This window comes from Theropithecus gelada, chromosome 15 (genome assembly GCF_003255815.1).
Source record: "Theropithecus gelada isolate Dixy chromosome 15, Tgel_1.0, whole genome shotgun sequence".
NCBI lineage: Eukaryota > Metazoa > Chordata > Mammalia > Primates > Cercopithecidae > Theropithecus > Theropithecus gelada.
In genome coordinates, this window is record NC_037683.1 from 77,291,002 (window position 1) to 77,316,313 (window position 25,312).

The 25,312-nt window shown below is 40.7% G+C and overlaps 1 protein-coding gene across 1 annotated transcript in view; it reads right to left on the minus strand.

Annotated features, from left to right (window-relative positions):
- Positions 1-25,312, minus strand: part of SLC1A1 (solute carrier family 1 member 1) — a 93,265-nt gene that overhangs the window by 43,724 nt on the left and 24,229 nt on the right. The window lies entirely within an intron of this gene.

Here is a 25,312-nt window from a genome sequence, read left to right on the forward strand (position 1 = left end):
TGCCATCTCAGCTCACTGCAGCCTCGACCTTCCAGGCTCAGTCGATCCTGCCATCTCAACCTCCCAGTAGCTAGGACTATATGCACACCTCCACGTCCAGCTAATTTTTTTTTTTTTTTTTTTTTGGAGAAATAGGGGTTCATCAGGTTTCCCAGGCTGGTCTCGAACTCCTGGCCTCAAGCGATCTGCCCACCTCGACTTCCCAAAGTACTGGGATTACAGGTGTGAACCACCATGCTTGGCTATTTTACATATTTTATATTTACATATCAGTTTGTATTTTTCTATTTTTATTATAAGTACATTTTGTAGCATATTTGTATAATCTTTCCTGTTTATGCGACTTTTATAATTTTAATAGGAATATAATATCCTATTGATTTATTTACCATATTATCAAATGACTGTTATCTAATGTTTTGCACTCTTTTCAGTTATTTCTAGGTAATGATATGTTCAGGTTTATCTGATTAAAAGGCTTTTTACAAAGTTTCTGATCTTGAGTACCTTGTACATGAAGTCTTATAATTATGTGAGTGTAGGGACATGTTCACTATTAAGAAATGTTACCATTCTCTGAAAGCTTTTCCTTAACAAGATGCCCATATTGAAATCCTTCAGTTGTATGGATAACACAATTTAATGATGACTTTGATAACTAAAAATCACAAATTTTTATTTCTTCTTAATTATCTTCCAAGTATTTCTAATAACATCTAACTGCTTTACCCTTTCCTTCTCCCCATACACCCTTATCTTAAGGCAAAAAAGGAAATGGCATGACTTGCATCTTTTTTCCTTCATCAGCCTCTGTTGGATGTCATGATACTTGGAAGTAAAACGACTAAATGGCAGAAAGATTCAAGGAGGATATCACTGGATATGTGAATCTACAAACTCAAGCTATTAGTTTATGAATACCAAGACTTATTTGGGCACAATTAAAAACTCTAAGGCAATGAAAGAATATGTGAATTATAATCAGTACTAGAATTTTCATTTAAATTCAGGCATCCTTCCCATGCCCACTAGTAGACCAAATAGATGAACCTCACAAGATGCATTTTGTGTACTAACCTTATCCTTAGCTTAATTTTATTTCCCTAAATATTCTACCTTTGCCTTGATTTCTATTTTGTGCATACACTACTGGATGCATTACTGGTGATTCAGTAGTGTTTACACACTACTGCATTGTGAATACACAATTTTAAATCATTATTGGAACAAACATATACACATACACACATAAACATTTCCCAAATTGTAGCTAAGACAAAGATGAAACAAAACCCTATTATCAATGCTATTTGGTTTCTACTTTACAACCCTAGTGTTAGAGACTCTTGAATGGATAAGAATACCAAGAATTCAAAATATTTTAAGTAAATTTAAAAAGCATGATGTGCTCACTTCCTGCTTTATAAACTGCCTGTGTTCAGCTGTTCTATATAAACATACCCATATTATGCCCTAATACTCTGTAATTCCCAGGACTTTAAAAAACAAACAAACATTCTCTCTCATACTATTCAGGTTGCTTCAAGTAAATTTTTGGCTTGTATGTCAAAGAAAGCTCAGTGTGTAAAAAATAAAGATGTGTCTGTGCTCAAAAACTAGCCACACAAGGACTCTGTTGAATAGCAAAAGAAGCCCATGTGCCCCAATCTCAGGGCTTGTATTACTAATGATTAACTGTGCCTCTAATTATCTCTATGCTAAATTAATGTAGGGTCATTAGAAAGATATGCACTTGCTATTTTTCAGCCTTTAGCCAGATATAGGATTTTTTTAAAGGGAGAAATAAAAGAGCTGTCAGGTATAGTAGCTTGAAAGCAATAAAAGGCGACATGCATGCCAAGCAGGTTACTGTATTTGGCAATTACAACTTTCTAGCTTTTTTCAAGCTTGTTCTTGAAATTGAGTGCCACAAATTGTACTCCAATATTTCTATTTTCCTTCCTTCCTCCCTCCCTCCCTCCCTCCCTTCCTTCCTTGCTTCCTTCCTTCCTTCCTTCTTTCCTTCCTTCTTTTTCTTTCTCTCTCTCTCTCTCGCCCCTTTCTCTCTTTCTTTCTTTCTAAAAAGAAGAATAGAAATACCAATCTAGCGCTGGAAATGAAGTTGGGATATTCAGAGATGTCACCCTGAGACCCTCAAATACAAGAAATGGCTAGTGAGAGGCCAGGTGCAGTGGCTCACACCTGGAATCCCAGCGCTTTGGGAGGCCGAGGCGGGCAGATCATGAGGTCAGGAGATGAAGACCATCCTGGTTAACATGGTGAAACCCCGCCTCGACTAAAAATAACAAAAAGTTAGCTGGATGCTGTGGCAGGTGCCTGTAGTCCTGGCTACTCGGGAGGCTGAGGCAGGAGAGTGGCGTGTACCCAGGAGGCAGAGCTTGCAGTGAGGCGAGATCGCGCCACTGCACTCCAGAATGGGCGACAGAGAGACACTCCGTCTCCAAAAAAAAAAAAAAAAAAAAAGAAAAGAAAAGAAAAGAAAAGAAATGGCTAGTGAATGACCTCACCTAGGAGTTATGCCTTGTAAATTGGTGTGCTTTATCTTGGTCTCAAGCAGTTTAGAAACAGCAGATTCAGGATGAAGAAAATCACCAGAAGTTTTTCCAGGTCCCAAGAAGAGGTCAGAGTCTCATAGGGCATAACCTTTCTTTACCCATTAACAGAGTCAGAACCTTGGACTGGATTAAGGATTATGGAGAGGTCCTCAAAGCCAAAGGCTGCTAGGAAGAACTGCCCTTCTGGGATTATGCAGGCCAGGCCCACCTGGTAAGGCCACTCCCAGAACTAAGAAAGGTGGAGATTATGAAAATAAATAATTCAAAATCTCAGCTGTTGAAACTTTATTTTGAGCCTTAAGGGAATGTGATTATGGAACCTGAGTCACATAAATAGGCAGCTGTAACCTTTGTTTCTCTGATTATAGATTAGCCTTTTCCTTAACTACATTGTTTGGTAAAATGTTGTAAATGACTAAAGGGTGCCAGGGAAGACCCTTTCTCTCTAAGTGTGGATCTTCATTATAGATTAGCCTCCCTCTTTCCTCTTTCACACAAAGTCTTCATAGTTAGCACACGATCTAGGATGGAATGTTAAACTTGCTTTTAAATTGGAAAGGAAATGAAAAGCTGTATGGAAAAGAAAACAAATTAAATTTTTGTCACTCATAAACCAGGCTTATGTAGAAAATACTATAATCCTACTAAACTTCTTTGTTTGCTGTATAGAAACAAGTACTTAACTTTTAACTTCGAAGCACTGACTCCATTTCTCGGAGTCCATGTTTCTTGGATGGCCATTACCAGCTTTTTGCTTGAATAAACTCTTTAAAACTGGATTCTGATCCTTTTGATTATTTCAGGTTGACAAGATCAACAATTTCCCTGAATGGTGTAGCAGGAAGGACTTCAGCAGTGCCAACAAGGAATTCCCAAAAGTAAACTAAGTACCTGGACCCCCAAAGCCTCAGCAATGGACACAGGACACCATTCTTGGGCTTCCTTCCCACCACAGGCAAGGTGATTTCAAGCAGATGCTTGGGAAGCTTGGGAAAGACACTGGTATTAGGCAAGCAGGCTCAAGCCTGGTTCCACCAATTGTGAGGTGTGGAACCTGGGCCATAACTTTAACTTCTCCTATTTTCAAGGGTTAGATTAGCTGCCTTCAGAAGTCCCTTCTAATGCCTCTAATCACCTCTGAGCCTTGATGTCCTCAACTTTAAAATGAGATCACATTATCTCATTTCCAAGAAAGCTGCCTGTGCTTTTGAAGCAGGAAATTTCCCAGACACCTTTGCAGGTAGGAACTGGAGTGCACGGATGCTAGATCTAGCTGGCCGCTTTGGCACTGGCGGGGGCAAACTCCACTCACTTGGACCCATTGCACTTCATCCCTTGCAGAAGGGAGTCCACAGGTGAGCAGGTGCGGGAGCTGGGGGTGAGGGCTTCTGGGCATCAGCCTGAGCGAACTCTGTGTGGAGTCCTGAGGCAGTGTCTAGTGGGTGCCCACTACCCTTGAAGCCCCAGAGAGCATGTGTTTTAGTCAGCGCTCTTTTAGCTTTTGCCATCCACAGATGGCTTAAGTGTTAACAGTTCAGTGGGCCCTCTGCCTTTTCGTGTGAGATGGTTGCTGTCTACAGAGAGCAGACGGTCAGTGTGATAGCCTTTAGCATCCTCACCCATGGCACCCAAGCTCTTGTTTGGTGTCCAGGAATAATCAGGTCACATGAACAAATTGAAGGGTGGTGAATATGGAGGATTTTATTGCTGATGAACGTGGCTTTCAATGGAGGGGAGCTGAAAAGGGGATGGAGCAGGATCATCTCCCAGAGTCTGGCCATCCCTGGCCAGACTGCTCCCCAAGGTAACACTGTCAAGCCATCCCTCTGAAGTCAAGCCGCTTCTCTGCAACGTCCAGCTGCTTCTCCTCTCTCTGCTGTTGGAGCCTGGGGTTTTTACGGGCACAGGATGGGTGGCAGGGGGGCCATGGGTGGTTTTGGAAAAGGCAACATTTGAGTGGGAAAACAAGAATGCATGTTCTCACTTTGGGCCATGGATCCAGGCTTCAGAGTGAGGCCTTTGCTGGGGACTGCCCTCTTCTGCCCAGAATTTCCTTGCCTCCTGTCCCTATTGCTTTCTCCAGCTTTTATGCTAAATATAAGTAAGCTGGTAAGGCCAAGTGCAATGGCTCATGCCTGTAATCCCAGCACTTTGGGAGGCCAAGGCAGGTGGATCATGAGGTCAGGAGTTCAAGACCATCCTGCCCAAGATGGTGAAACCCCATCTCTACCAAAAATACAAAGATTAGCCAGGCTTGGTGGTATATGCCTGTAGTCCCCTGTAGTCCCAGCTACTCAGGGGGCTGAGGCAGGCGAATCACTTGAACCCGGGAGGCAGAGGTTGCAGGTGAGCCAACATCACGCCACTGCACTCCAGTCTAAATGACAGAGCAAGACTCCGTCTCCCAAAAAAAAAAAAAAAAAAAAAAAAAAGTAAGTTGGTAAAACATGAAGAAAGAAACATGGGAGGAAAACACCCATGATCTCAACTAGGGATTATTTAAGTTCAAAGGTGAAGGTTTAAAAGAGAAGATGCACAGAATGTCATTTCTTCCATGATATCTCAAAAAAACAACTGCCAGTTCACAGCCTTGTCTCAGAGGTTCTGAGGTGATTTGTTTTTTTGTTTCTAAGTTTATAAAAAAATTATTGTTCAGGAAACAATACTGGGAATCAGAAAAGAACAACAAAAAAAAATCACATATCATTACATCAGTCTATCTCTCCCTCTCTCATTTTTTCCAGGTCCTAACCAGTCTTTGTTCTTATGCACACACACTCTTTACAGTTATAAAATTAACCTAGGGATAGTAGTTGAATTGCATTTGACTAAGATTTATGAAAACAGCATTGTCATTCTTTTGGGATATTTGCAGAAAAGAGATTAAAATCATCTGTGGTTTTTAAAAATGAAAGCCATAGAGTAGTTCTCCGGTACATAAATTAATTTTGGCTTGATTAAATAAGAATTGCTGGCAAAGGAAAAAATCTTTTTAATTATTGCTGAAACAGATATCTAGCCATGCCATCATGCTAGGCACTACATTAAACAAATTAATTACGTGCCTTTTTGCCTTTTGGGAGCTAATCTAAGATAAATGTTGATGATGAGTAAGTAAGTGTAGGAGAACACTTATTGACAAATGACTACATGCATTCAGTGGATAAATAGAAGGATAGTTTCTCCATCCTGCCCTTATGCTGTAGTATCTGTAGCCCTTTCTCATCTCTTTCTGCCTCCCTAAAGAGCTGAATAGCTCCACCAATACAGGCTCTTCATGAGAATTCTGGCTCAAAGCACAGATGGTGAAGTCTGCAAAGTTTTTATTTTTTTGTTTTAAAATCCTTTAAATAAAGTATTTACTATACTGGCAATATATTATAGCAGCTCTGCCTGAAATAAAAATAAATGCAAAAATTCATCCACAAACTCACCAACTCAAATATATCCAAGGTTGAATTGTTTCTGTTTTTCCTTATACTATTGCAGTTGTGACAGGAAAATAAATCTTGGGGCCCCCAAATCCCTAAGCTAAAGGTAAAAGTCAAGCTGGCAACCCCTTAGGGCAAATCTGCCTCCCATTCTATTCAAAGTTACCCCTCTGCTCACAGAGATAAGTTTATATCTGATTGCCTCCTTTGGAAAGGCTAATCAGAAACTCAAAAGAATGCAACCATTTGTCTCTTACCTAACTGTGACCTGCAGACCCCCTGCCTGCTTCAAGTTGTCCTGCCTTTTCTGGACTGAACCAATGTAAATCTTACATATACTGATTGATGTCTCATGTCTCCCTAAAATGTATAAAACCAAGCTGTTCCCTGAGCACCTTGGGCACATGTCCTCAGGACCTCCTGAGACTGTCACAGGCGCGTCCTTAACTTTGGCAAAATAAACTTTCTTGATTAACTGACACCTGTCTCAGATATACTGAACACATACTATATGTCAGGTCTTGCACTAAACATTTCAAATAAATTCTGTCTTGTATATTATCTCTTATAATTTTACAAATTATTTATAATCTGTATTCTGCTGAAATGTCTCATAATTTTTAATGGCTATATATGGAGTTTTTTGTAAATGTTTTATTGAGATCAAATTCATATAACATAAAATTTACCATTTTAAACTATATAATTCCATGATTTTTAACATACAATGTTGTACAACTGTCACCAATGTCTAGTTCCAGTATTTCCATTACCGCCCAAATATTCCACACCTGTTAGTCACTCCCCACTTCCCCCTACTCCCAAGGGCTCCTGGTAACCACTGATCTACTTTTCTGTCTCTATGGATTTGCCTAATCTGGCATTTCATATAAATATAATCATACAAGATGCAGCCTTTTGTATCTGGCTTATTTCACTTAGCATGTTTTCAAGGTACATCCATGTTGTAGCATGTGATTTTTTGAAAAAGCACTTTTCATTTAACGTTATGTCATAAGCATTTCCCCCACATTAAACATCTTCATCTTTTTATTAAAAACACTGAGTAATACAACTTTAGCTGTTTGGAAGGACTTGCCTCTTGACCATCAGCCAACTACTAAACACTCCAATCCTTGACAATTTTGCTGAATGTTGCTGACTTTGCCTAGCGACCAAAGAGGCAATCACGAAATACCAAGCAAAGGTTCATATTAGCATACATTTTTAGGTTTAAGTTTTAAGGTAAGAAAGTACAATAAACATTCTTTGTAGTAGGTTAATTCAAAAAGAGGCAATAACACTTTTGTGTTTATTAATATCCAAATATATCCCAAGCACTATATTGAGTGCTAGAGGATTTGAAGGGGAAGAGTTAAAAAATAATATAATTGTGTTATTAAAGCAATAAAAATGTTTTCCTTCATGGGTGACTCCACCATCAACAGGAAATGTGGTTTGCACTGTTTTGTCAATAGCAACGATTGTTTACATTGAGTCATCTATCCCTTTTGGTCTACCACCTACAATTAAGAATTCGGTCTGACTCAGGAGAAAAGTTGATTTTGGTAAAGGTCTAATGGATTTCGCTAGGGTAGGATTTGGGCCTGCAGGCAAAACTGGTTTTCTCTGACACATGACTGTGTTAAACCAGCATCTCTGTGCCCAGGAAGAGGGATTGCTTCTTCTCACAGGACCCTTGGATCTTGAAGCCGCTCCTGAATCAAAGGTTACATTGTATTCTGCATCATTAACACACTGAGTACACTTAGTTGTGTTTTCAGTGCTTTAATTAGTGGTCCATATTGGAGGGCTTTGACAATTCAATTATCCAGACTTTAGCCACAATATTCCATTGCCCACCATCAGAGATCAGAGTTAGTTATATTGCGGAAATTGAGAGAAAGGGAAGAATTGGGCCCTCTTTTTGCATGCTCCACCCTTTCATATTTTCTCCCCCTCTGCAAACCTCCTTCTTCCTGTCAACCCAAATAAAAGTAAGAGCAAAATAAGGGAAGGAGTCAAGTCATTCACTTTCCATTATTTATGGTGCATTTTAAGGAAGCTCTTAAATATTCAAGTTACTCTCTCAGCCTATTTGGTCTAAATAAATAAGAAAATACATGCACAATATTTGCTTCATTGTCCAACTCAACTTTATCACCTGGTAGCATCCAAGGCATGTATCTTACAGGTAACTGAGAACTCTAAAAGTGACTAGGCCCACGGATCATGAGCAAAATGATACTATTGTGGTGAAGTAATCAAGTAAATATATATTTTAAAAATGAGACCAAGTGTGGTAGCTCACACCTATAATTCCAGTACTTTGGGAAGCCAAGGTGGGAGCCCAGGAGTTTGAGATCAACCTGGGCAACATAATGAGACACCATCTCTACAACACATTAAAAAAAAAAAATGAAAGTTTCATTTTGACTGATGGCAGAGGCTACTAATTATCTAATTCATCCTTCATTCCTCCTTACACTTATTCATCTGTTCATCTGCATATTCATTTGTTCACTCATACATAGGTGTATTATCCTAATATATACATATCAAACACTTACTGAGCACCTACACAAATAGGCATCATGGCACACTGTGTGACTACAAAGACATCTGGATGCATGGCCCTTGCCCTCAAGGATGGAGGACAGAACAGTTTCATCAAGAGAGTAGAGACATTTGTCTGGGAAATGAAGAGTATGAATTCGTAAGACTACTGCAAAGGCTTAAAGGTCAGAAATCTGGGGTATCTTGGCACATTTAAACAGCTTCAAGCAATTCAGTATGGCCCGTGATTAGGTAGGTGGACCTAACTGCACAAGTAAGAAGAAGGATCCCATATGCCAAGCTAAGGATTTGAAACTGATCCTGAAGGCAGTGGGAAGCCTCTGAAGGATTTACTCCTTCATTGGAAGGAGTTTTGCAAGAGAAAGCAGTGTGCGAATCCTGTAAGTGGTTGCTGTGATCCAAGGTGGGGGGTGTTAAAGAGTGGAGAAGGGGAACAAATTTAGGAGGTGGAAGAGTTAGTATTTGGTGATAAATTATATGGCTGAAGGTGGAAGGCAGTAGAGATGAGGAAGAAAGTGAAGTTCTGGGGTTCTTGTTTTCTAGCTTGGGTAACAGGGTGGGTGGTGATACCTACCACAATGGGCAATATGGATAGTTCTAAGGATGATGAGTTCATTTTTGGATGGGACACTGAGGGGAAGATGCTTAATGAACACACGGATATGTGTGTATAGAGCATAAGAAAGAGACGTGGACGAGGTATGTTGATAAGGGTATCAGTGGCACAAACAAAGAGATAAGGGTGGATGAGGCCACATATATTACAGCCAACTCAGATTATAGACTGAGAAGCATGTACTGTTAAGGTTAGGACTCAATTTATCAAAGCTCTGGTATTATCTCTGTATACCTTAGATCCTCAACCAATTTTACTTCTTCCCACCTTCTTAAACCAGAATACTCTCAAACTATAAGAAAATCTAACTTGCATTTTTTGTTTGTGTTTTTGAGATGGAGTCTTGCTGTGTCTCCCAGGCTGGAGTGCAGTGGCGTGATCTTGGCTCACTGCAACCTCCGCCTCCCGGGTTCCCGCCATTCTCCTGCCTCAGCCTCCCGAGTAGCTGGAACTACAGGCGCCCACCACCATGCCCGGCTAATTTTGTTTTTGTATTTTTAGTAGAGATGGGGTTTCACATGTTAGCCAGGATGGTCTCGATCTCCTGACCTCGTGATCTGCCCGCCTCGGCCTCCCAAAGTGCTGGGATTACAGGCTTAAGCCACCGCGCCCACCCTCTAACTTGCATTTTTAATAAAATCAAACTCCAGTCCTCCAAGATTTTCCATGCAAGAAGTATCTTCTTGTGAGAAGGGGAGGTGGGCTGCACAGTTTTGGTTCTTGTTCTTGGAGATGCCTTTCCCGTGGGGAATTCTCATTAATTAGCACTGTCATCACGCATCGTGGTGTGCATCAAAGTGTCCATGCTCCTAATATCCCTAGCATAACAGAAATTACACTAGAAGGTTTAAATGAGACTTTACTAAAAAGTAGGGGGTGACGAGAGCAAAATAAACACAGAGGATAACATGCACAGAATAAGCTGAGTAACAAGAGGCAGGTATTCTTTCATTCTTAGTTGGTGACCCCAATAATGGGGTCTTCTGATGTGCTCCTGGTCTTACTCCAGGAGGGTTTTACTTCTTGCATTTTCTAAAGTTCAAGTTCAGATTCCACTTCTTTTCAGAAGACTCACCACTTTGCCATGACAGATACCCAGAATATCTACTGGTTGAGTGAAATGAGCCCCATAGTATGGCTTCAAAACAATAACAAAATGGTCTCAGAACTCAAACTCCATATAATAGAGATGTTTGCATAGACATTAGCATTGGATAGGTGCTGCCATTTTTGTTATATAAGCTTAGAAACAATTTCTGTAGATCTTTTGTGGGAATTTTATCTAAAATGAGAACCTGGTTTGGTTATCTCAATCAAAATACCAAATCAAAAGAAAGTATAGCAGAATGGCAAACGTAGTACACCATGACAGTCTAGTGTATTGATCATAGTGCTCAGATAAAATGTGAATAATCAATGCCATAACAAAACCAGCACTTTATAGAGCATGTCAGTTTACAAACTGCTTTCATACAACAGGGTAGATAGAGCTACTGCATTAGTTTTCTATTGCTATGTAACAAATCACCACAAATTTAGTAGCTTAAAACAATACACAGGTAATATTTCAAAATTTCCTTGGATCAGGAGTCTGAGCACAGCTACGCTGGGTCCTCTGATCAGGGTCTCACAAGGCTGCAATAAGGTGTCAATCAGGCTGTATTCCTTCCTGGAGCTTAGGGTTCTCTTCCAGGCTCATGGGGCTGTTCTCAGGATTCACTTCCTGGTAGTTGCAGGATTTCTTACTGGCTGCCAACAGGGGCTTCTCTCAGCTCCTACAAGTCCTACTGTTCCTTGCCATGTGGCCCTCTGACAACACAGTGGCTTCCCTCTTCAGAGTCAGCAGGATGGGCCCAGTCTCTTTAAGGGCTTTCACTTGATTAAGTCAGGCCTACCCAGGATCATCTGTTTTGATTAACTCAAAATCAACTGATTAGGGACTTTAATTACATTTGCAAAAGTCTCTTTGCCTTTGCCAAAGAATGTGAAATACCATCATATCCACACTTAAAGTAAGGGGATTATGCAGGGTATTTTTGCCAAGAAGTAGGAATCTTGGGTACCATCTCAGAACTGCCTACCACATCTACTGTAGATCCCCTACCACAACCAAACAACATGAGTAAAAACCTCATGCAACACTGGCATTAACTTTATTTCTTAATTGTAATTTTGTTAGAATTCTATTCAGTGTACAGAATCCGAATTATTGATTCTTTGAAAGACTATTCTTCTGAAATGTTTCAATGAAAAGTAAAAAACCATAAACATGTATACATCCACCCCATGCAGACTGAACAAATCCTCCTCAGATCTTTTTTTACAAATAAAACATTATGGTTGAGGGTCCATTGTATCCTCCCCAATTCCATCCTCTCTTAGATAGATTAGATAATCACTAATTTAAGCCTACTTTTTGTCCATGACTTTGTACATCTACTACTCATGTTTCTATCCATTAAAATGTCTTATGCTGTTTGTGCTTGAAAAATCTAACTCACATGGTATCAGACTGGATGTATTCTCTTACCTTGCATTTTTGAAATTTTTTGTGTTATTTATTAATTAATTATTAATATTAATACAAGTAGATCCAGTTCATTCAAAGTGCTCTTCAGTATTCCATATCACATTCCCTATTTTGTTTTCTATATGACTAAATCCTGCTCTTATCTGATAAATTCTTTCCACCTAATTTTTAAAGGTTTACTCTGTTATTTTTCTCACTTATGGAGTTGATTGCTTAGCTCATTATCATTATTTTTGTGAGTTTTTTTGTTGTTGTTTTGTTTTGTTGTAGAGACAGGGTCTCACCATATTGCCTAGGCTGGTCTCAAACTCTTGGCCTCAACTGACCCTCCTGCTTCAGCCTCCCAAAGTGCTGGGATTATAGCTTTGTTTTAGTTTTTCAGTATGTGCATATAAGGCATTTCCTTCTAAATTCTGTGTTGGTGTCCTGTGAATTATTTTACAGTACTTTTACTTTTATTTAGTTCTAAATATCTTATAAATCTCTATTGTGATTTCTTTCTTTGAATTGTAAATTCTTTAAAAAAAATATGCTTTTCAGTTTCCAAATGTATGGGTCCTTGGAGGGTTTTTATATATTCCTGATTTTTTATCTCTCTGTGATGCATTGACTGATTTGTCTCACACCTATCTTGCAGTTTCCAATCCTTACATCAGTTGCATTTCCTGGATGTTTAATTTATTCACTGAATTTTTAATTCCGGTCCTTCTAAGTTTCATTTCTAGAAGTTATAGTATCCTTTCCACACTATCATTTTTCTATTATCTAGTTTCTATTCCGCCTATTTTTCTTTAGTTATTCTAAACATATTTAGTATATATTCTTTCAGACTGTTCTATCATCTCCAGTGGGGGACACCTATCCTCCTACTGGGTCTTTTCCTGTGTAGTTTGTAATTTCTGATCATAGGCTTTTCTTTTGAGGAGGGGGTTGACTTTTTTCTGAGTTTACCTACAGGCTACTTGTTTTTCCTGGGGACTTAGGAGTTTCAAGTCCTCCAGGACAGTTTTCATATTAATTTTTCAGCTTGATAAATCAGCATTACACAGTGCTGTAAATTTAGATCATGCACTGAGGGAATTATCAGTCTGGATTTTAATCCTCTCATGGGTACCAGCTTTACCTCTTACTTTAGCCATGGGCAAATGGCAAACTTTCTTAAGGTTTTCCTGAGTCACTAGGTAGAATTTCTCTGCTCTTGTTTCCATGGGCAGGGCCAAATTTTGTGGTTCCAGACTTTATGTCAAGGTTTGATTTAAACTCCTTCACTCACATGGGCCAAGATCATATCACCTTTCCCCATGTGGATATTAAAACCCCTATCTCCCATTATTAAAGCCTGTAAGTGGGTCTTGCTGTGGTTGGTTTGTCCTCACCAAAACTTATGCTGAAATTTCATCCCCACTGTGGCAGTATTGGAAGGCAGGTCCCAGTGGGAGGCACTTGGGGTCATGGGGCTGGATCCCTCATGAATAGTTTGGTGCTATTCTTGCAGTGCTGAGTTCTCACTCTGGCAGGACTGGATTAGTTCTCATGGGAATGGATTAGTATACTCAAGAGTGGGTTGTTATAAAGCCAAGATACCCCTCAGGTTTCTCCTCTTTGTATAGATCTGCTTCCCCTTTGACCTTCTCTACCATATTTTAAAAATAATTTTATATTAGTTATTAAAATTAAATTATATACACATGACCCAAGATGAGATGACTTTCTCTACCATATTTTGATGCAGCTCGAAAGTCTTCACCAGAAGCCAGGGCCATGCCCTTGAACTTCCCAGCTTGCCGAGCTGTGAGCTAAATCAACATCTTTATAAGTTACCCAGTCTCAGGTCTTCTGTTACAGCCACTCAAAACAGATTAAGAGGTCTAGATCTTAGCATCAGATCTTGTTTATACTTCCGGCTTTGAGTTCTCTTTTTATTTCTGGCACAAGGGGATTTCCTTTATTGATTTTGAGTTTGGGTTTGGCTCTCCTTTAACCTGGAGGGGACTTTTATATATCTATGTGTTTGAGATGGTGGGAGAACCCATTCATATTAGCTCAACTACCATATTAATAGATGTGTGACACAACCATTAATTATTTATTCCTTATCCTTTCCAATATGCCCATTTTAACATGGATAATGGAGTCAGTAAATATTAAAATTGAGAGTTCTACAATGTATAGGAACGATCTTGCTACATCAAGAACTCATTATATTAAAACAATCATTGCTTTTCTAAGTATTCCCATGTATGCACATAGGATCAATTAGCCAACAATTATTTACAGATCACCTAATTTATACAATGCATTGGCTAAACGGGTAAATATAGATGAGAGTAATGTATAAACAAAGGGCCTTTAATATACACAATGAAATAAGGCATGTTAAATCACAAGAGGCATTTTGAAGGAAGAAAGGAATTCAGCAGCAATCCTTCAGGAGGCAGGCTCTTTAAGAAGAGACTGTGTTCAAATCTTGGCCTCACCACTTTATTAGCTGTGTTATCTTGGACAAAATACCCTGTAGCCTGTGCCTCTGTTTCCTCATCTATAACAATGGGAATAACAAAACATCAACCTCATAGAGTCATTAGGAGATTTTAAAATGAGACTATATGTAAAGTACTTAGAATAAAAAGTACCTGGCTCACACTGTAAGTACAGCTAATAAATGTTAGCTATTATTGTAGGCTACATACTCTTTATAGATTTTCTCATGAAATGCTCAAAAGTGTTTTGGCTCTGACAGGTAAGTCATGGTTACAGAGCTAAAGAGCAGCAGAGTCAGAAGTTGAGGAGAGAAATTAATGTTAAATATTTTTGATATGACCAAATTAACAAAATTCTTCCTTCTGTCTATGACATTTATTTTGGTAGAGAAATATTAACTTTTGTTCTATAAATTAAAAACTTCAGAGTTAAAATTATGATATATAATATAATGTTTGTTAATCTTTATACCACTTGATATCAACAAAATAAATGTCTTAGGGTCTTAATGGTACTAGAACACATGGTATGTGAAAAAGAAAGAAAGAAAGAAAAGGCATTTGGTATCTTCTGAAATAATTTCCAACGTGACTCAATAACTTAATTAAACTCTGCAAATATTTACTATGTCCAAGGACCTGTGTTAGGTTCAAGGGGTGGGAATCAAGGTATAAAAATGGATGATGTAAGACCCTTCCCTCAAGGAGCTCACATCTAATGAGGGTCAATCATAGATGCAACTCAACACAGGCAGGAGTCACAGTGGGGTGCTGAACAATGGAAGGTGGAAGTATTGAGGTGTGGGAAGACAGGGAGGGAGAGGAGGAAGAAGGGGAGAGGGCTGGGGAAGGCTCAAGAGTAAACACAAATAGGTACCTACCTCAGGATTTTATGGAATTTTTATGGAATTTTATGGAATTGTTTACAAGTACTTTGGGGAAATGCTAGTTGATCAAAAGATCGTGTTTCTTCATCCAGTAATGAAAGGAAGCTGCAGCCAGTACTAGGATGGTGATATGGTTTGGCAGTGTCCCCACCCAAATCACATCTTGAATTGTAATCCCCATAACCCCCATGTGTCAAGGGAGGTAATTTGGTGGGAGGTAACTGGATCATGGAGATGGGGGGCTCCCCCATGCTGTTCTCATGATAGTGAATGAGTTCTCATGAGATCTGATGGTTTTATAAGTGTTTGACAGTTCCTCTTTCACACACTCACACTCTCTCTCATGCTGCCTTGTGAAGAAGGTGCCTGCTTCCCCTTTTGCCATGATTGTAAGTTTCCTGAGGCCTCCCCAGCCATGCAGAACTTTGAGTTAATTAACCCTCTTTCCTTTATAAATTACCCAGTCTCAGGTATTTCTTTATAGCATTGTGAGAACAGGCTAATACAGATGGCATCAAGAGTATACCAGGTGAAATCCATGGAAACCATGAAAAGAAAGAGGAAGACTGACTCACACGGAGGTTAGGCTGAATAACCATGTGAGATGTGAAGGGATAGAGAAAATATAATGTAAATCTATGCTTCTTAAACTCTGATGTGCCCTGAATCACTTTGGGGTCTTGTTAAAAGGCAAGTTCAGGCCAGGCGCGGTGGCTCACACCTGTAATCCCAGCACTTGGGAGACTGAGGCGGGCAGATCACAAGGTCATGAGATTGAGATCATCCTGGCTAACTCAGTGAAACCCTGTCTCTACTAAAAATACAAAAAATTAGCCGGGCATGGTGGTGGGCGCCTGTAGTCCCAGCTACTTGGGAGGCTGAGGCAGGAAAATGGCATGAACCCGGGAGGCAGAGCTTGCAGTGAGCCGAGATTGTGCCACTGCACTCCAGCCTGGGCGACAGGGTAAGATTCCATCTCAAAAAAAAAAAAAAAAAAAGAAAAAGAAAAAGAAAAGAGGCAGGTTCAGATTCATTAGAACTATACTTGGAATAACAAAGAAGGAAATGAACCTAGCAAGGGCATCCATAAGACCTTGCTACCAATGGCAAGCACTCACTTTGAAGAGCACAAAGATGCTGCTGCAAGCCTCAAGCAACTGGACACTAAGGTATGGTTCAATCAACATGCAAACAAGTGGGGCCACTCCCTTTGTAAAGGTCCTGAATAAATAATTGTCTTTGCTAACTTTCTCTCCCACTTAGCTGCCACCATCAACTGTACTTCCCCCTTCCCTCTTCTGCCTCAGGGTGCGGCTCCAGGCCTTCCATAAGGTACGCAGACATAAAGTCACAGTTGAGCCTAAATGAGGGAAAATCACACTAGCCAGCCATTATCAAGCTTCTAACCACACCATCTCAAACAACGAACTCATCATGACAAGAAAAATGTGCTGCAAATATTCTTCCTGGATGATGATGGGGTTCATCTGCCCCAGAATTTTTCTTTAAGAGCAATTTTGAAGCAAAAACAAAGTCTCCATCCCACCATGGACAAAAATGTGATAAACCCACAAGCTTCCTCAGCCACCATGGCACTTTCTACTATACCAGATGTGACCACAGCTTTCCTTCAGGTGGTGGAGAGGATTAGTGCAGGGCCTCAACAGTAAAACCCTCTCCAAACAAAGTGCTTCCTTCTCACTCCAAACTCCATTTTTGAGCATAAATCCTGATGACCTTTGAAATACTTGTGGGTAAATAGGAGGTAGGACCTGGTAGAGACAACCAAGCTTCACAATATGGCAGAAAAAATTTAAAATTTTCTTGAAATATATTGCTTTGCAATTTATTCAAAAATGAGAAATGTGCAAATTATGTATCTGGTAAGGGTCTAGAATACATAAAGAATTCTTACAACTCAACAATAAAAAGACAATCAAATTGTTAAAAATAGACAAAAGATTTGAATAGACATTTCTCCAAGGAAGATATACAAATGGACAATAAGCATATAAAAAGATGTCCAACATTATTAGTCATTATGGAAATATAAATCAAAACCACAATAAGATGTCACTTTATACTCAGTAGAATGGCTATTTTGAAAAAACACAAAAAGAGAAAATGATATATGTTGGTGAGGATGTGGAGAAATTGGAATCCTTTTGCCTTTTTGGTGAGAATGTAAAATGGTGCAGCCTCTGTGGAAGACTGTTGGGCAATTCCTCAAAAATTAAACATAGAGTTACCATGTGACCCAGCAATTCCATGCCTAGATATATACCCTCTGGAGCTGAAAACATGTCCTTACACAAAAACTGTACAAGAAATGTTCACAACAACATTATTCCTAATAGCCAAATGTGAAAACAATCTAAATACCCAACTAATTGTTGGATAAACAAAATATTGTATCTCTATCCAATGGAATATTATTCAGCCATAAAAAAGAATAAAGCACTGCTGCATGCTATGGTATGGATGAGCCTTGAAAACATTACACTAAGTGAAGCAAGCCAAAGAAGCCAGTCACAAAAGTACATGTTCTATGATTCCATTTATATGAAATGTCCAGAAAAGGCAAATCCAGAAGCAGAAAGCTAACGAACCAAATTGATTTTTAAAATGGGAAAAAAGAAAAGTAGACAATAATAATATTAAAAGGGATTCATTCAATTTTGATTGGTTGATAATTTGATGGCTTTTTCACGAGGTGGGAAAGCTGATGACATCACAGTGAAACTTTTCTTTTTCCTTTAATCATCATACTAATAGCACAAAGATTGCCAAAGATGTGACATTTTGCTCAAACTTCCACTTGGCAGGATGTATGTGAGCCTATCAGATCTGAAAGTCTCACCATCTGGAAATAACAATTTGAAAACCCAAATGAAGCCAGACATGTTTATTAACAGCTCAAAAGAAGATGATCAATTTAAAGAAAAGTTGTGATTACAGATTGTGGAGCATAGCCTGTAAAGGAGATGCTTAAGAGCTTAATTTCCAATTACAGTGTCTAAAGATAAATCAAAACAGCCAACAGAAAACCAGGATTATTTTGAGAACAGTGTGATATGAAAATCCCTGTAGAAAAAGTAAAATAAAAACTAATGGCCTAGAAAAAATCAGCTGTCATTAATTAATGGCTTGCATACCTGTGCATACAACCACTTTGCTAAGCTCTGTGGAGGATATGTGGTCTGGGTCCCCATGTGGTTTACAGTCTAGGTGAAGATATAAGACATAGCAGAAATTTCCATGAGTCACCTATCTGGAGTTGAATATGTCCCACCAGTTACTAGCAGTGTGACCTTACGTAAGTTACTGAATCCTTCTAAGCCTCTGTATCCTCATCAGTTAAAGAGAAATGAGAAGAGGACCTATGTCATATGGCTGTCGTGAGCATTAAGTGAAATAATGAATGCACAGGACTTAGCCCTGCCCTTGGCCTGCAGGAAGGTTCAATAAATATCTATGATTGAATAATAACAAAAATAACAGCACAAGTAGAGAGAGCAGAGCTTCCAAAATTATTGCCTGGTGTAAATAAAAACCAAGCAGGATCAGATAATGAAAAGAGGAATTACGAATCTGGATTCTAATTCCATTTCTACCACATACATACTAAGCTATGTCATTTAAATCCTCTTGCTTTTTGATTGCTTTATCTAAAAACTTCAGTGAGGGTATCTCAAGAATGTTGGGTGAACCCAAAGAGAAAATGTACATAGGAAACACTGTGTGATCTAAACCAACGTCATGCATTATTCTTATTTTACAATGTATTTATCTATTATTCTTATTTGTTTCCATTTCATTGAAGACCACTCAAATTATACAAACAGTTATGGTGTAAAATTTAGAGGCCTAAAGACACACTCCCTGTGGAGGATTGAGCAGAAACTTCTCTTTAGAGCAAACAGAAACCAAAGTTTTATTTCAGCTCAGTTTATAGTTGTCTAATAAACAGTTCTGCAAACACCAGTCTTATAAATACGGCTGAAAGGGGTTGGAGACCCTAAGGCAGACAGAACAGTGGAAAAACATGACATGATTAGACACCATCGAGCCCAAACCACTCATCATTTATCTTCTAGCTTTGGGACAGAGCACAAATGACAGCCTCTATGTGCCTTGATTTTGCTATAAGTCAAGAAGGAATGATACACGACTCAGACTCAGGGTGAGTATTAAATGCAATAAATCATAAAGTGAGAAAATTCTCTTCTTCTTTCTTCCTTCCCTGTCACTTCTGCCTCTCCCCTCAGGGAGTGGAGCCATCAGTGCTGAAAGGTGGTACAGGCAGCAGAGTGACCTGATATTTTTCAGTCTACCCTGATGACAGAATGGGACTGATGGCTTCTGCATCTGAAAGAAGCTAGAGACACTGCATTGACAGGCAGCTGGAGTTGGAATAGGGCATGAGGCCTCTATCACCACAGATTCTAAACAAACGAAAGATGTCTACAGAGGGAAAGCACAAAGATATTTAAAAACCATGCTGTAGGCCGGGCGCGGTGGCTCAAGCCTGTAATCCCAGCACTTTGGGAGGCCGAGACGGGCGGATCACGAGGTCAGGAGATCGAGACCATCCTGGCTAACACGGTGAAACCCCGTCTCTATTAAGAAATACAAAAAAAAACTAGCCGGGCGAGGTGGCGGGCGCCTGTAGTCCCAGCTACCCGGGAGGCTGAGGCCGGAGAATGGCGTGAACCCGGGAGGCGGAGCTTGCAGTGAGCTGAGATCCGGCCATTGCACTCCAGCCTGGGTGACAGAGCGAGACTCCGTCTCAAAAAAAAAAAAAAAAAACCATGCTGTAGGCTGGGTGCAGTGGCTCACATATGTAATCCCAGCTATTAGGGAAGCTGAAGTGGGATGATCACTTGAGCCCAGGCTGCTGAGGCTTCAGTGAGCTGAGATCATGCCACTGCACTCCAGCCTGGGCGACAGAGCCAGACCCTGTCTCAAAACAAACAAACAAAAAGACCATGCAGTAGAAGAACCTTTTCACCACTCAAGGAAATAACACCTCCTTGGTCATCTTTCCTAAAACCAAAAAAAGTAATGACTTCATTCCTTTTTTTTTTTTTTTTTTTTTTTTTTTTTTTTTGAGACGAAGTATCACTCTGTCACCCAGGCTGGAGTGCAGTGGTGCAATCTCAGCTCACTAGCTCACTGCAACCTCCGCCTCCCAGGTTCAATTCTCCTGCCTCAGCCTCCTGAGTAGCTGGGATTACAGGCACCCACCACCATGCTTGGCTAATTTTTTTTTTTTTTTGTATTTTTAGTAGAGATGGAGTTTTGCCGTGTTGGCCAGGTTGGTCTTGAACTCCTGACCTCAAGTGATCCACCTGCCTCAGCCTCCCAAAGTGCTGGGATAACAGGCCTGAGCCACCGTGCTCGGCTACAACTTCATTCTTAAAGTAGAGTTGAAATAAATTTCAACAATTTTCAGATGACATCAAAGACTGCAAATGTACAAGGCTACAGCGGTCAGGGCAGAAGTGAAGGAAACAGGCCTGTGGGCCTGTGGTGGTCCTGATGTCTCTGCCCAAGTCCCATCACATGAAAGTGAGGGTCCATGGTGGCCTTGTCTCCTGAACTTTTAAAGAGAAACTAAAAATCTAGGTCTTTGTGTGAGACCACCCCATTTTAAAAATGTTAACAAAAGCTTAAAAACAATTGTTAAAGTCTGTGAGCTCACCCCAAATATCTCTGCAAGCCAACTTCCTCCTGGCTGTCATCTTTCATTCTGTTACACAATAACAGAAGAGGGAAGGTGACCAGTGTTCAGCCGAAAGCAAATATCACAGCAATCAGGAAATGAGCACGTGGAACACATGAAGCCTCCCGTGGTCTTGAGTCAATCTTACAAATGTTTTCTGGGTGACTTCTTTGTGCCAGCACCATAGGAGGTGATATGTTGTGAGGTCAAAGAGAGGATGCTGCTCCTGCCACTGAGAAATTGTATTCTAGTAGGCAGGACAAGACAGAAGACAAGAGAACAAGCTAGTCTATAGGAACGGCCACCCCAAAGTTGTAGGAGTTCAGAGCTACCCTTGAAATTCACATTAGGTGGGATTAAGAAAGGAAGAATTTTAGATGAACCTTGGATGTGAGAGTAAGAAGGAATTCACTAGGCGGGGACTATTGAGGACAGTGGAGAGTGGAGAGAACACCTAAAGACAGAGGTGCAAGGGAAGAAGAAACTAATATGTGTCAGGTGCCTATGGCCCAAACACTTTTATAATACATTATTTTATTTAGTCATCTAACAAGCCTGCTATTTACAGATAAAGACAATAATGTAACAAAGGTTAGGAAACTTGTCCAAAGTCACATGGCCAGCCTCGATATCCAGTTCTGTTGGACACCAAAGTTCTGTTTCTTCCATAAAGAGGTGATAAGAGTGTGTTCAGTCAGTAGTTTGGCTAGTGCTTGAGGGGTGGTTTAGAGAACCAAGACTAGGAAATCCCTTGGGGCACACCATGGAAGGCCTTGAATGCCAGGGAGGAGAATTTATACTTCTCTGACCCTAAGTTCCCTTCCATATAACGGGTTCTTTGTGAGAATAAAATGAGATAAACCATGTGTTAAACGATAAAGTAATATACAAAGATTAGCTATTAAGGATAATGAATAGCCATTGAACATGTTTGTGTAAGAGCCAGCCTGGATTGGAGGAAAGCCTGGTTAAAATGTGTAGAATGGATTAGCATAGGGAGATCAGGTAGTTGGCAGCTGTTTACAGGCAGGAAAGTGAAGGCCATGGGATTGGAAGATGGGAAGGAACTTCATCAGGAGTGGGTTAGATTGAAGGCAGGAGAAGAATAAGAATCCCAGATCCGTAGTTTGGGTCAGGTAAAGGTTTGGTGAGATGATAAGGGTGGTTTATTTCAGACTTTGGGTAAAAGGGAGTATGAATCAGTTCATTAATTCATCTTGTTTCCCAGAGAGAAAAAAAAGATCAAGAGACTCCATTCTGGCTCTGCCACATCCCCACAGCCAGCCCTGTTTTATTTCATCTGCTTGCTCAAATTAAACCCACCACACTGGAGTGCAATCTGCCAGGAGCCAGCTGGGGTGTATTGTGTTCAGTTGTTCAAATGTTCAGGCCTGTTCTGGGTAAGTTCATGCTGGTGTCTCTTGGAGGGATGCCTAGGGTGAAGGGCTGAGCTCTGAAGTCAGACAAATCTGTTTTAGAACCTGGCTCTTTCATAGATCACAGGTCACTTCCTCTTTCTTTATGGCAACTCACAAAAGAGGGACCAGGGAAGCTCCTGTACCAATGTGGCTCTCTAACAGGATCTGGAACTGAAGACTAATTATTTGGATGTGGCTTACATTCAAAAGGACATTTCGAAGTGGTTGAAGAGGAGAAACTTTGCTAACAACTTGTTCAAAGACTCTTTTACTCCAGGGAACATATCTGACTGGGAAGAGAGTGGAGGATCTAGTGCCTTGTGCCATACTGGAAACACACAGGACAGAAGGCTCCACAAGACAGCCTGGCCTTGGGAGGAAGGTAGGAGGTTCTGACTCAGCAGCCAGCTGAGAGAGGTGGAAGAAGACCCTTGATCTGGGCAAGCAAGGGTTCAGTCCTGCTGGAAAGTTGACTCTTTTACCAAGAGAATCCTGAATCACAGAGAAAGAAGTCTCAGACTGCAGTACTCTAGGAGTGAAACCAGATGGATGTCTAGAGGAACTCAGCCAGCTGGATAAGCTCTCATCTCTCCACCTTTGACATTGTGCTTCACACCGATGTTGATGTTCACCAAGGGTTTTGTCTTCCACCCTCTTCTTGGGCAGCACACTCTCCCACAGGGATCCCATCTGCTTTTATAGCTTCCATTTCCATCTCTATCTGTTGCCTCATGCTGCTTCCCCAGTGACAAACTCAATATACAATTACCTGCTGGGACTCTACCTGGATACCTGCACATGAGGTCCAACAAGGGAAAAATAAACTTATCTATCCTCCCTTAAGAAAACCTCAGACTTTTCATCCTGGGTCCCCTGGTGATTTAAAAATAGGCCTATTGAATATTTGAAACTCTTTCCATCAGAAAAATGGAGGCTCTGTCCCTGTCTCTTCAACCTGGGTTGGCCTTCGTGATCACCTTGATAGACAAAATGCAGCAGTAGTGAGGTTATGTGGAATCCGAGATAGGTTAGAAGAGGCCAGCATCTGATGAGTTTTCTTCTTGGGACACTCACTTTGAAGCCCTGAAGCATCATGTAAGAAGTCCAGCTACCTTGAAGCTGCCATGCTGGAGAGACAACATGGGAAAATCAGAGCAACAGGGAGGGTAGTGGGGGGGGGGGGTGGGGGAGAGAGAGAGAGAAAGAGAAGGGGGGGGAAGAGAGAGAGACAGAGAGAGAGAGAGACAGAGAGACAGAGAGTCAGAAAGAAAAGGGATACAGGAGCCCCAGCTGCTTGAATCCTGCCAGCCCAGGCAGAAGACAAGTGAGTGATGGCCTTTACATGATCCCAGCCCCAGCCACCAGCTCCCTGCAATCACAAAAAGAACTGTGAGCAATAATGATATGGTCATTATTATTTTAAGCCACTAAATTAGGGGGTGATTTGTTACCTAGAAATAGATACCCCTAAATTGTGTTTTTATTTGCAAACATTTTTGGAGGGCTTACCGTGTACCAGACCCTGGGCTAAGCATAATTAACTCTGATCTTCACAACAACTCTATGAGGTAACTTCATTTTCAGGTGAGAAACTAAGGCACAAGCAAATGAAATAATTTGTCTAAGACCCCACAGCAAATAACTGATACAGCAGATATATTGAAGCGGTTTGGGTCTGAAGTGGTACACTTTTGGAACATTCCAACTGACTCTGTGTCCCATGCCACATACCAAGTTCTGCTGTTATTGGCCAAATAACTCTCAAATTCATCTCTTTCCCTTCTACCCTCACTGACACTGCCTTGGTTCAGGTCTGCCGCATTTCTCACCAAGGCTACTTCATCAACTTCCTAAAACTCTTTCTGCATACAATCTTGTCTCTGCCAATTCGTTCTGCAAACTAAGTCAGAGCTATCTTCCAGGATGCAAATCTGGCGGAGTCACTCTCCAGCTTAAAGCCCCTTCAATGGTTCCCTAACATAGGGTGGCACGCAAGCTCCCTGACCATCTGAGCCCCAGCCCCAGCCCCAACCATGCCCACTGTGTCAGTTCTGCCCTGCGCTCATGTCTTTGAGCCTTTATTTATTGTTCCCTCTGCTCTCTCATTTATCTGATTACCATTTCAGTGACTTCAAAACTCAGCTCATGCGTACTTGGAAAGCCTTCCCAACCTCCTCCATGATCCATGTGACATGTGTGTCTCCGAGCCAGATAACCAGGGAGGCTCTGGCTGGCCCTGTGGATGTTATCTTAAGAAGTCGGTGAACCTTCCATGCCCAACAATATCCAAAACAATCAGGTCAGATATCCTCAGTGGGAATTAGGGCAGCATCAAGGTTTTGCTCTTTGCAGGGATGAGAACTCACTAGAAAACAGGAATTCCCCACCAGTAAACACAGACCCCCTCTTGCAAATGCCAGACATGTATGCACCAACTGACTCTTAAGGTGATGTATGTATGTGTACATGTGTTGATCATATAATAAAATTGACTATTTTAGTGTACAGTTCTATGGTTAATGGTTAACATGTTAAAATTCTTTTCTTTTCTTTTTTTTTTGAGATGGAGTCTCGCTGTGTTGCCCGGGCTGGAGTGCAGTGGCGCGATCTCGGCTCACTGCAAGCTCCGCCTCCCGGGTTCACGCCATTCTCCTGCCTCAGCCTCCTGAGTAGCTGGGACTACAGGCACCCACCACCTTGCCCGGCTAATTTTTTGTATTTTTAGTAGAGACGGGGTTTCACCGTGTTACCCAGGATGGTCTTGATCTCCTGACCTCGTGATCCACCCGTCTCGGCCTCCCAGAGTGCTGGGATTACAAGCGTGAGCCACTGCCCCTGGCCAACATGTTAAAATTCTTATAGCTACCGTCAAAATTATAATATAGAACAGCTCCATCAGGCCAAAGAGCTCTCTCAGGCTGTATCTTTGTAGTCACACCCTTTCTCCATTCCTAACCTGTAGCAACCACTCCTTTGTTTTCCATCATTACGGTTTTGTCTTTTTGAGGCTATCATGCAGATGGAATCATATTCTGTGTAAGTTTTGAGACTGGTTTCTTTCACTGAGTATAA